At 44.7% G+C, this 15,666-nt stretch overlaps 1 protein-coding gene across 1 annotated transcript in view; it reads right to left on the reverse strand.

Annotated features, from left to right (window-relative positions):
• Positions 1 to 15,666, reverse strand: part of cnih3 (cornichon family AMPA receptor auxiliary protein 3) — a gene marked incomplete at both ends in the record, with an annotated part of 89,394 nt that overhangs the window by 23,182 nt on the left and 50,546 nt on the right. The window lies entirely within an intron of this gene.

A 15,666-nucleotide genomic window follows, 5' to 3' on the forward strand; every position in this document is an offset into this window, starting at 1 on the left:
ACATCGGCCACATGGCATCTTCCTACGTTGGCTGGTCGCATGCACGTGTACGGTCTCCATCCTGATCATGGTTTCCCCATGACTACATCATCACCTTATTGCACAGCTGTCACAAAGTATAGGCTGATCTATCCTGGATCCAGGAGTATTTTGATATTAGATTAGATATACCATGACTAACTCAAATGATGCACACACAGACAGACACACACACACACACACACACACACACACACAAGCATGCATTTTACAAAACGTACGCACAATTCTATCACACATATAACGGTGCATCTAGGCTGACTGTCAGCAGTGAAGGTGAGAAGAACGAGGCCAGAGTGTGTCTATAACAGCCAGAGGAATTAACGTAGTCGGGAAGTTGTATAGAGTATAGAAAGAGGTTAAACAGTGGAGGTAAGAACATAATGCATGCCGTTGCCGTAGCACTGCAGTGGTTCTCAAACATTTTAATTTCAAGGACCCCCATAACTCTGAGAGTTGCAGACATGGACAAGATTCCCTGGGGATTTTTACTTTTACTGTGTGTGTGTACTCTCTAAAACTACAGGTATTCCCCTAGTTTTTACCTTAAATAAACCATTACTTAACACTAACAGCCTTGCAGAGCGGCAGGGTAGGATGGCCTCAGAATAAGAATAGATGATGTTTCTAATTATAGAGTGTAGAGAGTGGCAGAGTTCTTTTTATCATGCTTAGACAGTTAGCCTCCTTGAAAGGTACAACAGCAATCCGCAGGTACCGTAAGGACAACGAATCAATCAAATACACGCTTGTGGGTGCGTGGGAGGGAAAAGTGTATTCCTTTCAAAGCAATAACACGCACACTGTTTTTATTGTGCGAATAACTAAAACACTTGCGCACACACAGTGTATGTGTGTGTGTGTTTGTCGACTATTCAACTAGTCGACTAGTAAATCCACTATAGTCAACCTTGTTGGTACTCCCCCTCCCCCCCCCCCCCCGATTGTGTAGGCCTCAAGATCAGGTAGATTATAGTCACCAATGTACACAGTTTTTAAATGTACAAATATTTATTTCCATAATAGATACAGTAGTTCAACAACTAGTCGACAAGTAAACTGGGCAACTAGTCAACTAGTAAAAATGACTAGAAGTGAATGCCCTAGTTAACGTGTGAAAACTTGAGAGAATGTGACCTTCGGAAGACGGAGAGAGCAAATGAGGGTAAAAAGGGGAGCGATCAGAGTGAGAGGAGGAGAGGAGAGATGAGAATCTTAACTAGAACATCAAAAGTACTGCTCCTCCTTTGAAGTAAAGTAAAAGTACTGCTCCTCCTTTGAAGTAAAGTAAAAGTACTGCTCCTCCTTTGAAGTAAAGTAAAAGTACTGCTCCTCCTTTGAAGTAAAGTAAAAGTACTGCTCCTCCTTTGAAGAACAAGTCAGTGTCACGACGACCGCGTGGGACCAATATCACAGTCCCTCAGTCCCACACACGCCTCGCTGTGATTGGCTGAAAGTCAGGCTGGCCTTAACTTGACATTCACACCAAGGAGGTGAGGAGCAAGGTATATAGCGAGTGTGAGAGAGAGAGAGAGAGAGAGAGAGAGAGAGAGAGAGAGAGAGAGACAGAGAGACAGAGAGTGACAGAGAGAGAGTCACAGACAGACAGACAGACAGACAGACAGACAGACAGACAGACAGACAGACAGACAGACAGACAGACAGACAGACAGACAGACAGACAGACAGACAGACAGACAGACAGACAGACAGACAGACAGACAGACAGACAGACAGAACACAAGAGGAGATAGACCTGATTAATTGCTAGAAAAAGTCAAAACAAAGTGGCCATTATTCACCGGACCTATACAGTGAGTGAGATAGAGAGGAGAATGACTTCAGACACTCTATAATGAAAAGGGAGGGACCCAAATCTTCACTGCAGCGCGGCTGAGAATATTAATGATATAAAGAAGATTGCCAGGAGGGCTTTGGGCACTGTGCTTGTGTTCAAGTTGATGCTTCCGTAGATCATTCTCCACGTGTGAGGAATGGCAGCTCAAAGATATAAAGATGAAAAACGTGTATTCAAGCCAATTGTGTCAGAGCCAATGAACTCACGCTGCCAGGTCAATTTGATTGACCCGTCAGCCTGGCAGAGCAGATTGGGGAATAGCTCAGGAATAGTTCATAATGGCTTAGTTTAATATAGGCCCCCGGGCCAAACGACAAACATCCTGGTGGGGCAGTACATTTGCATCCATCCTAATATAATAATATAATATATGTTACATTAAAATTGGCTTAACCCATTTAGACCTGTGGCCGATTGTAAAAACGCTAAACCCTGACCTACGTTTTCTGAAAAAAACATATTTTCTTTCTTTTGCAAGACCCGGTCCTAAAATGAAAAGGGAGCTCTGGGGGGGTTCGGACCTTCTCCGAGGCCATAGCCGGTCCAGGAATCCTACAGTCACCTTCCATGGTCCTGTAGAATGAACCAGCCACCCTGAACACACCCCACTTGTGCTGACTACACCAACGACTAAAGCGCTAAGACTTGACACGATTCACTGACTAAAAAAATGATAAGACTGAAACCCTTTACTGACTGGGCAGGTTGACTGGGTGTTTGTCACTGCAACTCTCAAGTGTTTGCTTTCTGGTTCCTCAGTCCATGATTATTTGTTTTAATGTGTTTTAAATGTCACAACATGATGCGGTTTCGATTGGACTGGACTGACACGACGGTGGCAGAGGTCACGGGGTCGAGGGTCAGGGGTTCAGCCTTACGGTGCAGTGATTGAACCGTCAAAATGAAGGTAGAAGCAGGATGCGGCCAGTGACGTAACGCCTTTAAAACCCATTTTGGGCGGGAACCCCTTTTGGTGTTAGCATTATGTTATAATTTAGCTATTGAAAAATAGCAGATCTACAAGCTCATAGCGCGCCACCGAGTGGCGCGCTACGAGCTTGTAGGTCTGATATTTTTGAAAAATCGAAGAACGACTGAACGACGAACATAGCTTTTTCAGAGAACTGTCAGGATGTAGAAGACATTTTTAGAATCTGATCTCAGGTCAGAATGGGTTAATTGTACTTACAGTAGCAACAGCTAAAATGACTTTAATATCGAATGTTGTTTTAGAGCAGTGGAACCTTTTCATGTCAAGGACATCCAATATTTTAAAGGAACTTTACAGATAAACAAGCCCAAAGCCCAAAACCTGTAGCTTGAACAGATCTACAGGCAATTATTGTATTAAAGTTAAACCTGACTTCCCTGCAGAGATACCCTGTTACATACATTTTCCAGAATGGACAACATTTTTCTATTTTGAATACAGAATGAGAACATATTGACATCAGTTTATATCGGTTATCTGCCATAACAGCAATTAATTATATCGGATATCAGCCGAAATGTCTCAACGGTACATCCCATACAGTATACACAAAAGAGAGTATGACCTAAGTGATTAACCAAACATCCTCACAGTCACGTATTCAGCATGCACGTGTGCGCGTGTGCGTGCGTGCGTGTGTGTGTGTGTGTGTGCATGCGTGCGTGCATGCTGTTTTGCCCCGGGCAGGGGTGGGACTCTTATTCCCGTCAGAGTTTGTATTCTAGGAAACTTCGAGTCAGAGCTCTGCGCTGCTCTAGTTGTCATGCAGTACACAGGGTCGTTGCCACCTGAAGGTGAATGGATGGATGGATGGATGGATGGATGAGGTGCACTGGGACACTCCTGCTACACAGCTACTGAAGGTGAACACAACCTTAAACCTGGGAAAGGACAGGGAACGTGTGGCTGTGACGGTGAATGGATGGATGTTATAACATGGGGGATGGGGGATAGATGGATGGAAATACAGCTGTGGAAGAAAGTCCAAGTGCAAGCTAAGAGAGAAGGAATGCCAGCACTCATTGAATGTCCTTTTTCACATGTTTAGTTTATTTACCTCCGACGAGCCAACGTACGCGTTTCAGCCAGATGGGCCTTCCTCAGCGTCGACAGCCTCTTTTAATTGAGTATCTTTGAGCCTTATATTTGCACCTACAAGAATTCACCCTTCTAAATTGGAAGTGTTGTGGGTTTTATGCTTCGGCAGTCTGTGTTTCTCTCAAGATAAGAGAGTACGGTTGTGCCGTTTGTGAAGCAAGCTTGTAAATATCTGGAAAGCCCTTAGTTGTATTGTAAATAAGATAAGAGACCCTACGGCATGTGCCGTTTGTAAATAAGTTATAAGTGTGCTGTTTGTAGAACAAGCTTTTAAAAAAAGTCCTACCTTGATCTCCTCCTCCCCCCCTTCTCTTTTTAGCTTTTTTTTGTTTTCTTGGAAAAATAACACGATGGGAACTAATTTCACTTACATTTTTACTTGTAAGACTGTGAAGTGCCAATAACACAATTTTGGCTTTGGACGTGTACACGTCTTTTATATCAAAACCATGGAGTGCCTTGGACGTGTATAGGCGTCTTTAGCTTTTCAGAACACAAACAGTAAAAAGCTGTTTAATGTGTGCTTATTTTAATTTAATTTAATTAGCTTTGTTGGTGCAACGCACAGGGCCTGACCTGGTGAGAGCAGGAGTGGACCTGGTGAGATGTAGGAGGGGCCCGGACAGGTGTCAACCCACAGAGCCTAGTCCTTCCATGTGCCAGAATGGTACCTCCCAGTCCCGGCAGAGTAGTTCAGGAGGAACGGATTGTGTGGCCCTGGTTTTTCCCTAATGGGACTTATCGAGGGTAGCTACTGGGACGTAAGTCGGGACTTGATCACTCCCGGCTGGGTCACCTGAGTGAGGGGTATGATGTTGCGAGACCCGAAACCCCGATGACCTTGGGATACATCACTGAGGATACGTCCCTGCAGGTGCATCCATTTATGTATGTATGTATTTTGTTATATGATGGGGGAAATCGGGATAATCTGATAGCTTCAGAAGAAGACATTGCACATTGCAAGAGACATTTGGCTAATTTGTAAGACCTGTTGTGTTTGTATTGCGTTTAGGTATACTGTGCCAAAATGCAGTTTTCTATGCATTTCAGGGGTACTGTGAGGTTTTTTTCTCCTTCTGCAATGTACTCCTTGTTGATTCGCGCATGCACACTGCCGTTCACTTCCTTGTTTGCGGCTCAAAAAGAAGGGTTCATAACCTATAGGGAACTCTCCATGGTTCTGACCAGATGGGCAATGTTCCGTCTTCATTTCTGAATTCAGCATGCCTCTCGTTTGGAATATTAACCCTTCTAGAGAGACTTTTGCGTGACCAGCGCGAGGTAAGAATGGAAGATAATGCGGTTTTGTTGGGGAACGGAAAAGAACCTCTGGCACATTCTAAGTGTTAAACAGAGTCCTCAATTTCCGAAGAGGCCGCAATGCCCCCGGTTGGCAGTGAAAGCTGAACTGGCGCACCCCCTAGCAGGGCAGACAGCGAAAGCACTCCAACGGACCACTTCTGGAAAGGCACTAGGAGGTGATGGGTTTATGATTTTATTTGACTGATATGAAGCGCTCTTTTCTGCTTTTTGAATATTGTTTGAACATTTTGTTAAATAATAAATAATAATAAATAAATGAGGCTTCCACAAACACGTCTCTGACTCTTGTTGTTGTTCAGTTAGCACAATATACTGTATATACACATGCGCACGCACGCGCGCACACACACACACACACACACACACACACACACACACACACACACACACACACACACACACACACACACACACACACACACACACACACACACACACACACACACACACACACACACACACACACACACACACACACACACACACACACACACACACACACACACACACACACAGTTTCAAGGCCAACTCTCACAATTGGCAGCACCCGACCTCGCCCCGTATAAAAAGCCGAAATAAGGCAAATGTGTGAAAAATGCATGACAGCATTAGAGCATCTCTCTCTCTCTCTATCTCTCTCTCCCCCCCCCCCCCCATATGGCCATTAAAAACAGTCATGTAATTTTCAGAGCACCTACAACCCCATTCCTGCTTCTATGCAGAGCACAAAGAACATTATTAATATTAATTCCTAGAACAGTGCGGCTGCCAGATGCCCTTCATCACCATGCTCTTTCTCTCTCTCTCTCTCTCTCTCCCCCTTCCTTCACCTTTATCTCCACCTCGCTCACTCGCCCATTTCTCCCTCTCTCTCCTCTTAGCGTATAGCCCCCCCCCCCCCCCCTCCACCTAACCCCTCTCCGCTCTCTTTTTCCTTCCCGCTTAATTCACTCACACTCTTCCAACGCTTCTCTTCCCATCTTTATCTGACCCATCCCATCCTTTCCCTCCACCACATCCTCCTTTCCCTCCACCACATCCTTCTCCCCCCCCTCATGTCTCTCCACCACTAATTGTGTTTCTATCCAACTCCATCGCCCTCTTCTGCTCTCTTCTCCCTCATCCATCTCACCTCTCCCTCTCCCCCTCTCTCCCTCTCCCTCTCCCTCTCCCTCTCCCTCTCCCTCTCCCTCTCCCTCTCCCTCCCCCCACACACACACACACACACACACACACACACACACACACACACACACACACACACACACACACACACACACACACACACACACACACACACACACACACACACACACACACACACACACACACACACACACACACACACACACACACACACACACACACACACACACACACACTCTCCTGGTAACAGTATGTGGGATCAAGGAAGCACAGTGCTGTTTGCATATTAAGCCCTGATTATTCTGACTGCTAGAGGAGTCTGCAATTTCACGCCATACCTGGGCGAAAGATCTGTTAAAAAACACACACAAACACACACACACACCAAACACACACACACACACACACACACACGCACGCACGCACGCACGCACGCACGCACGCACGCACGCGCACACACGCACGCACGCGCACCTACACCAGTGTTCTTATCACTATACTGTAAGCATTTACAGCATTTCCTGTCAGATTGCGGCATCATCCCTTAAATAGTTTGATGTGTGTTAATTTCATCAGTATATGTGCCTATAATGTGTGTACAGTATTTGTGTACATTCAATTGTGTGTGTGGGTGTGTGCGCACGCACGCACACGCATGCGTGCAGGTGTGTGGTGTTCAGATCAAACTGCTCAGTTTATGACCACACATCTCAGACCTCAGAATAAAACATAATTTGCGTTCATGTGTTCATTCCCAAATAATAATGTTCAATGATCATTGCATTTCTAATGTCATAAAAACAAAACAACCACATAAGCACAGATGATTGCATTCTTAAAAGTTTGTTTTGCTAAATTATTAGTTGACCATTGTGAGCCCTGAGACTTCCATTCCAGACATAATTCTTTCTAGCCCATTCTGTACGGGAACCTCTTTGGTTTTTTTAAGCATTAAAAAATATAGCTATTGAAAAATAGCAGATCTACAAGCTCATAGAACGGCACCAAAATGTGGCGCAAATCTTTGAATATATATTCTTTCAGAGCGAACGTTTTTAACTCAAATCTTTGTTTCTGTGGGGTTCCTGGAACTACATATTTTGAGATTGGGGTCATGATTTAGATTTTACTTTTTAAAATTTCGATGTCAGGTCTAAATGGGTTAGGTATAGGCTTTACCTCTTGCATTTTTCAAGCTGCGGTTATGGTTATTACTTTCCGACACACCAGGCTCACCCAGGTGCCAGAGTTTAGCAGCGAGTGCCTCGCTCCCAATTACTTTCTGTGAAGCACCGAAGAGGGCGCGGCAGGATCAAGGGCGCAGGGCACAGAGGAAGAATCTTTAAAGTCCCCACGGGAATTAAACATCAGAAGTTGGAGAGCACAGCAGCATTGCTCTGAGTGCTTGTCAGGACAATATCTCACTTAAATGATAAACTGACAATGCAAGACTTTTAACTGAATAATTTTGAATTAAGAAAAGGTTTGAGCACCACTGATTTCAGAATGCATTTGTAGATCCTTGCTTCATTTACTCGGATGTCAAATTCCAAACTATATGAAAGATAATTAACTGTATTAGTGTTTGGAGGCACATGTGGCAGGGAATTAGCCTCGTGTAGCGATACTAATATCAATGCGTGGATATTAGTATTAGCCTCCGTAGCAGTGAAAACCTATACTTTATCGGCCCAAAAAACAGTCCAACAGTTATTGTAGGCTTCAACTACAGTGAGTTAGTTTTACACTTTAGGTTAACAGGTCATGTTAACCATATCGGGTAGGAAAAAAGCAAAACAAAACGGGAAAGCAGTCAGCTCTGAGCCTTCCAATCCAGATGACGCCAGCAGTGGCTCACCGAAAGCGGGGCAGCAAAACGGAGACGCGGCGATTTCGATCTCGGGATTACAAGCTGAGTTGCAGAAAAGGCAGTGATCATGTCTAAGATTCAAGCTTCCTATATAACTGTCAACTGGATGCAGTCAGTGTGCAAAAAGCTGGAAAATCACTGACATGGAGATTTGCCTGTCTGATCACAGCGGCAGGTTGGATCGCTTAGAAATGATTGTCGAGGAAAACAAGATTTGAGCAGTTGGCAAAGACGGAAAAACAGATAGACAGACAGACAGACAAAGAGACAAAGAAGTGTGCGTGCGTGCGTGTACGTGTGCAAATGTGCGTGCATAGCTGTGTATAAAGCAGGGAGAAGGAGTACGGGAAAAGGTTTGCTGCATAGTTTCAGTATGTACCACCGCTGCTGTGTATATCTATTACACCTCGAGCACACTGTAACAACTACAACCAACCCATTTAATTAAACGGTTGTTCTCGACCAATTTAGTTTCAAGAGTGAATGTTTTCCTTAATGACCCCCCCCCCCCCCTAGTATATGACATAATATGCTACACTATCCATGCCGAGAGTGAATGACAGGCACAGACAATCATGAATCAGGCAGTGAGGTGCATTGTGGAGCAGAACCTCCTCACAGTGCAATCAATAGGACGTAGGCAGATAAAAAGAGAAACGGCTTCATATTGATGAAACTGTCTGGAGTCTGGAAGAAGGGGTCACTAATGCTAAGAAATAATTATTACAACATAAAATGACTACATGGTCAGCCCAGGTGGTGATAATGTGTTGTGCTTCTCAGGGAAGAAGTCAGTCATTAAAACACTTTTAGTGCCGGAAGTGCTTCAAAATAGGAGCTCTGGGGTGCCGGAGTTGTCTGATCGCTTTTACTCTGAAAACCATGAACCGGAAACAATTTCCTAAAAAAGTTGACTTTACAAAGTTGACCTTACATCCCGATCATTTTAATTTATACGATATATGATCCAAAAAGCGTTCATATTTTGCGGGAGAGACGGATGAGGAGCAGAAATTAAGCGCTAGCATATCGATCCATTCATCACCACGGAGAGCGCCCTGGATTAGGAGATACGAGTCATTCTTTCCGCCGCGCTAACATGTGAGTCAACGGCAAGCTAATAATTGCCCAGAGCGTTAGCATACGGCAAGCGAAAAGCAAACGGACAAAAAATAAAAAAAGGAAAAATTCTGAATATTCTTATCTCGCCCCGTATCATTGAGGATGCGCTAGGACGTCCACCGACGTCCAAGGCTCCTCTCGGTTCGAATCCTTAAGACGGCCTGAGGCGTCGTATGTAAAAATTGTGTTAACACAACTCAAATAATACACACTTACTTACTGCTATTCACAATATGGAAAGGGGAAATAAAAACCCAGCTCGTTTAGTGGTTTATGACTAACCCTGTTCTCTTTTATTTCTTAAGTTATCTTTTCTACATCTTTTTAGCAAAAGGCCGATGCACACCTCAGAAGGCTAGTGACAGGTGCGTAGGGCAATAAAGCATACTTAAAAAGGTTATCCTTGAAAATCAAAGGGTCCCACACACTGTCAGAAACTTGCCAAAAAGGTTGCCCTTTATTGCGTCAACGTTTCGGTCGATTAGACCTTCATCAGGACAGACAAAAGAAATGTTGTCCTGATGAAGGTCTAATCGACCGAAACGTTGACGTAATAAAGAGCAACATTTTTGGCAAGTTTCTGACAGTGTGCGGGACCCTATTTGATTTTCAAGGATAACCTTTTTAAGTATCTTTTCTACATCTCCCATCTACCAGAACTGTGGATCTCATGAGGGTTCCCGACTGTGCATCGCATGATTTTTTTTCTTTTTTTTTTTTTTGCGGCTTACGCCTTTTATTGATTTTTTAAGGGACAGATAGTAGGCTGACAGGAAACGGGAGAGAGATGGGGGGATGACATGCGGTAAAGGCCGTGTCGGGTTCGGGAGTCGAACCCGCGGCACACCGCGACTGGATCACCAGTCCGGTGCCCAGACCGTTACGCTACGGCCTGGGCTGCATCGCATGATTAACTAGTCACCCACACACTCCAGGATAGCCCTTATTATAATCTCCCCAGCAACAGTTTTTATCAGCCAATTTCTTAAATTAGCTTTTGAGTGTGTTCTGGCCCACCATTGATTTGCTTAGAGCAAAGAACTGTAGTGCCAAACAAAACTTTATGTGATTGTTGTAAATTCGAAAAAAGTCGATTGATGCATGGTCAGAACTTCGATTGAGGATTCAACTGAGAAAATCTAAGTTGAGACTCGAGACTCTCTGGGGAATTAGAATGAATGCTGTAGCATACCCACGGTTTCCCAGAATTCTACAAAACAAAACGTAAACTTTTTGAAAGATTAAAAAAATCTTTCAAAGTGTTGGTGTTGGTGACTATGCAGATACTGTAAGTCAGTATGGGGCTACCACCAGGTCATGAAATGTTTGTTTGCTATTCTCTATCGAACAATCGGCAGTTCTGGAAGACTGCATTTAACACAGTTACAGAAGTGTGTGGTTCTTGGTTCTATTTTCTGTGTGCCAGGGTTTAGGTCTCTAATGGGCTATGAACCATCCCACTCAGACCTGAAATTAGATTTTATGCCTAGAAAGCAGCCAGGAAATCTATTAATTCCTAAACAAAATAAAAAGCTTTTTATTCGTTATACCCAGCCTATATACAGTAAACTCATGTTGTCTGTGTATTGAGGGAGGCGTGAGTGTTGCTCCTTCACTTTCCACACGCTGATTTGCTGGGCTGAGGGATAAAACGGGAACACCCTAAACTCCAGACCACCACTGCCCCAAGTGAAGCACTAAAGCGTCTCTCACTCGTCCCCTCGATTCCCCTGGTTCACGGAAGTATACTTTCTCCATGGAGAATAACATGGGGTCATCTTAAAATCGGTTCATATAAGCGTTGTGGTCCAAAAATAAACAAGCTGTCTCTGCGTTATTGTCAGGGAGGTGTCTCTGTATCGTTTGCGACAGTCAGTCATATATGAGTGTTCAGTAGCAGTAACAATAGCGTTTTCTCTCAGCCTGTTGATTCTTCATATCCATATGAGTGAAGCGGCCTTGATGATTATACAGTTATTATATGAGGCGATCTAAAATCCCCCTATGGGGATTACAATGCAAATAAAAAGTACATGAACCCGTGGATTTGTGCCCTCTACAGATATTGACGCCGAATACTTCGGTGCTCTATATCAGTGGTTCCCAAAGTGGGGTCCGGGGACCCCCAGGGGTCCTTGAGGGAGTTCCAGGGGTCCCCAGCTAAATTATAGTTTGGAACCAAATGGACCCTTATGGGTCTGTAACTCTGAGAGTTAAATTAACATTGATTTTACAATATAAATTGGAGTCCCAGAGATAGAAATGCCATTAAATGGGGGTCCGTAGACTACCGGTAATGCATGTCAAATTAAAGTGGTTGAGAATCACTGCTAGAGCCGTAAAACTCTTCTCTTATGGGGGTCCGCGGGATAATTAGTGTCAATTTGGGGGTAAGTTTGGGAACCACTGCTCTATATCATTTTAAATTTAGTTCAAAAATAGCTGATTTACAAGCCCACAACAACATTGTGAGCTGGCATATTATGTGCCATTTTAGAAAAACGTTAACACGCCCAAAATAGGGACGCGTGGTTGAAAGCGGTTAGGGCCGCCGTCTTCGTACCCACACGGCACCCTGCTGAGATTGAATTCTATCAACCTTTTCTTCTGCTACTGTATGCTACTATGCTTCACTCATGCCGTCGTCTCAATTTCACTACCATCTCAATAGCACTGAAGGCTAAATCGAGTTGAACACACTTTTCAAAAAAAGTAGACGTTTTTGCATGAACGCTTGCCTTGCTCTTCAGTATAAACAAAATCTTCAACAGTAAAAATAAGCTGCAGATAAGCAATTTGTTCTCGCACTTGGAGCAGAATCTTTATGTGAACCATGAACCATCCTATTGGATATCACAACATATCCCATAAAATTACAGCTGTTCTTGGTCCACAGAGCAGTTCAGAACCCCTTGCAGGATGCCTTCTGGGCAGTGGGCACCAACATACTGGCTGAGAAACACCACTGTTAGATTATCTCCGATAGCAGCTGGCATTTCCTTATCATATGCAGCATTTTGTAAGCAACAGTTTGCAAGCTCCTTCTGTCGCTGCAGTGATGAAAGTACATTGTGGAATGTCCACATATGGAATTGTGTGCATCTGTTGATATGACGACAGATGCCAAGAGTTGTCCATTGAAGCGTGGTTCCATATGTTGAACACTTTAATGAATGTTTATCCATAACCAGATGAATGTTTTGGAGTCTTAGGTTTGAGAATATCCACACAACTTTTCATAGTTAGGTTCAGAGTTAAAAGAGAAAGTGAAGAAGCAGTTCACAGTGCACACCAACGAGAATCCACCAGTCAAACCAAACTACAACCAGAGAAGAACCATGGGGTCTCTGTAGAATAGGTTGTTGTTGTTCATTATGCACAGGCAAAATCACTTACAGCAGAATGTATAATGTGAACACCCATGTCAATACCTTCTAAATATACCTGCAACTTTGGGAAATACGTCAGAATAACCAGTATTTGCCCAGCACCCCCAGCCTGGATGTTAACGCTATGTGAACGAATCCCGAAGATCCTACTATACGCTACGTCTCTGCGTGTCTGCGTGCATGCGTGTACGGTTGTAATGCACATAACTCAAGAACCGTTTGCCCCACAGACTTCACATTCGACACACTCGTTCCACACTCCCGCAGGGACTGTGGAACGGGTATCGAGTCGGTCGGACCCACTGTTCTCCAGAACCACCACACGGCACCCTGCTGAGATTGGATTCTATCAATCTGAATCCTTTTCTTCTGCTACTGTATGCTTCACTCATGCCGTCGTCGTCGTCTCAATTTCACTACCATCTCAATAGCACAGCAAAAGGCTCTGCTCAGGCTCTGCCAGTGGGCCTAATCAGCCTAATCAGCCCCTCACCTGTGCTATTCCCAGCCTCTGCCTCAGCCAATTGAACCCCACACCTGGAAATTGATTACTTAACCACTACACTTTTCACAGTCAGTTTGCACTCTTCGGGCTCAGGCAGACAGACAGACAGATACAGAGATCTCCATATACAGTATGGGCACAAAGGGACACAGACAGATAGTTAAAACGGGTGCTATGACAAGTTGACAACAGGTATTGGAACGTGAATGGGTGAGGTCACATATGGGCTAGCCTGAAAGAGACCCCCCACACACACACACACACACACACACACACACACACACACACACACACACACACACACACACACACACACACACACACACACACACACACACACACACACACACACACACACACACACACACGTCTGTCTGCTTGCTTGCCTGCCTGCCTGCCTGCCTGCCTGCCGGGTACCCCAATATTACAGCAAAATTAAAGCAAAATACCGCAAATGTTTTCGCACCCGGGAAACCCAGGAGGGCCTGAAATGTTGTCTATCCCAGGGGCCCCTGGGAGGGTAAATCCGACCCTGCACAGTCACACACCCACACACACATGCCCACACACACACACACACACACACCCCCACACACGCACACACCCACACACCCACCCCCAGATCCACACACAGACACACACACACACACACACACACACACACACACACACACACACACACACATCAAGCAGAAGTGGAGAGCAAAGCAGGGAGTACAGCTCGGCGCCACAACACTCAATTTGTGATTCTCTTCTCATCTCATTCCAACTGCAGCAGAAGAGAGAGAGAGAGAGAGGAGAGGCGAGGAAGAACAGGAGCTAGACGAGATCAGAGGGGATGAACAACAGGGAAAGAAATGGAGGGTGAAATGAGGCTGTGAGAGATGAATGCACACTCAAATCCACAATGTCCATTTCAAATGGACCAGTGAGTGTCCAGTACAACATACTGTACTGTGAATTGTATTGCGATATAAGGGAAAGAAGAACGAGAGAAACATTTACAAAACTAGAAAAAGTGCCCCTCGGGGCACAGGTCTCCACCAGGAGGATAGGTGACTTAACAGTATATTCAAAATGCTTAGTAATGTTATGAAGATGAACGCATGTTGTGTTTTCAATAAATGGCTGGCATACATTATACTATACATGATAGATCCGGTTTGATTACACTATAAAGATCCTGTGTACCGATATTTTGATAAAATCTGAAGGACTAAAAAGTGCTGCACATAAGCCATCCTCCTGGTGGCGCTGTAAAAGGCAGAGTTGAAAAATGCAGGCCATCATCAGTGCCCATACCCTATAGGTGGGGTTGGAAAAAGGGCCTTTCTGTGTGGAGTTTGCATGTTCTCCACGTGTCCCCTAGGGTAGGTACCCTCACAAAAACAAGCAGTAATCCTGGTCTCTAAACTGCTCCCCCTGGCCAGCCAGGACGCCTGATGGAGAGGAAAGGAACTGGTTCGAATAACGTGTTCCTTCCACGCGCTACATCCAACATGCATGGGAAACTCCCCCCTGCAGTGACATCAACTATGTGGGGGCTGGGGGGCTTGGGCCCTCGTGAACAATTTGTAGACATTGAGACATTGAGAGCGTTTACACATGAAGGATATTCCAACTGGAAAAAGCTGTATATCGGAGGGGCTAGCGCCCCGCAAAAACAGGAATTGGCACCGTGAGGCTGATTTGAGAATATATCAGTGGCATTTCGTCCCCGGCCTAATGGGAATGTGCATGTATAATATCACGGAAATCGCACACTGTGTTCATGATTTGTGGCATTCTGTTCGAAACTGACCAATCCAATTCCAAGCTTGGAAGCCAATCTTAGCCAATCGGTATAGGAATATGGGAAATGGGACAGATCCGTGTTGATCACATGACTATAGAGATAGTATACCGATGTGTGTGATGTATGGATAGAAGGTGTATGCAATGAAATGAAAAGTGTATAGCAAAAATCTGCCTCATGGTGGTGCTATAATTCTAAAGAATTTGCATGGGGGCATCCAGTGTGTGAGTGTGCAAAGTTTGGCATCGGCAGAGAGAGAGAGAGAGAGAGAGAGAGAGAGAGAGAGAGAGAGGGGGGGGGGGGGGGGGGAGTGAGAGAAAGCGTATGTTGGAAAGAGGAGACAGTGAAAGGGCCGCAACCAAATACATTTTCGGGCCAGTACACCAATTTCATCCAATCAGGAGAGAGAAGTCATAAATGATACAGGATAATCAAGTGAAATTGGATGTTCTCTCTCTTTCTCTCCGCTCTGCTTCCAAGTAAAGGAGGGCAGCAGAGGAGAGGAGGGCAGCAGAGGAGAGGGCAGC

Source organism: Protomyctophum parallelum (assembly GCF_964188405.1).
Source record: "Protomyctophum parallelum genome assembly, chromosome: 19".
Lineage (NCBI taxonomy): Eukaryota > Metazoa > Chordata > Actinopteri > Myctophiformes > Myctophidae > Protomyctophum > Protomyctophum parallelum.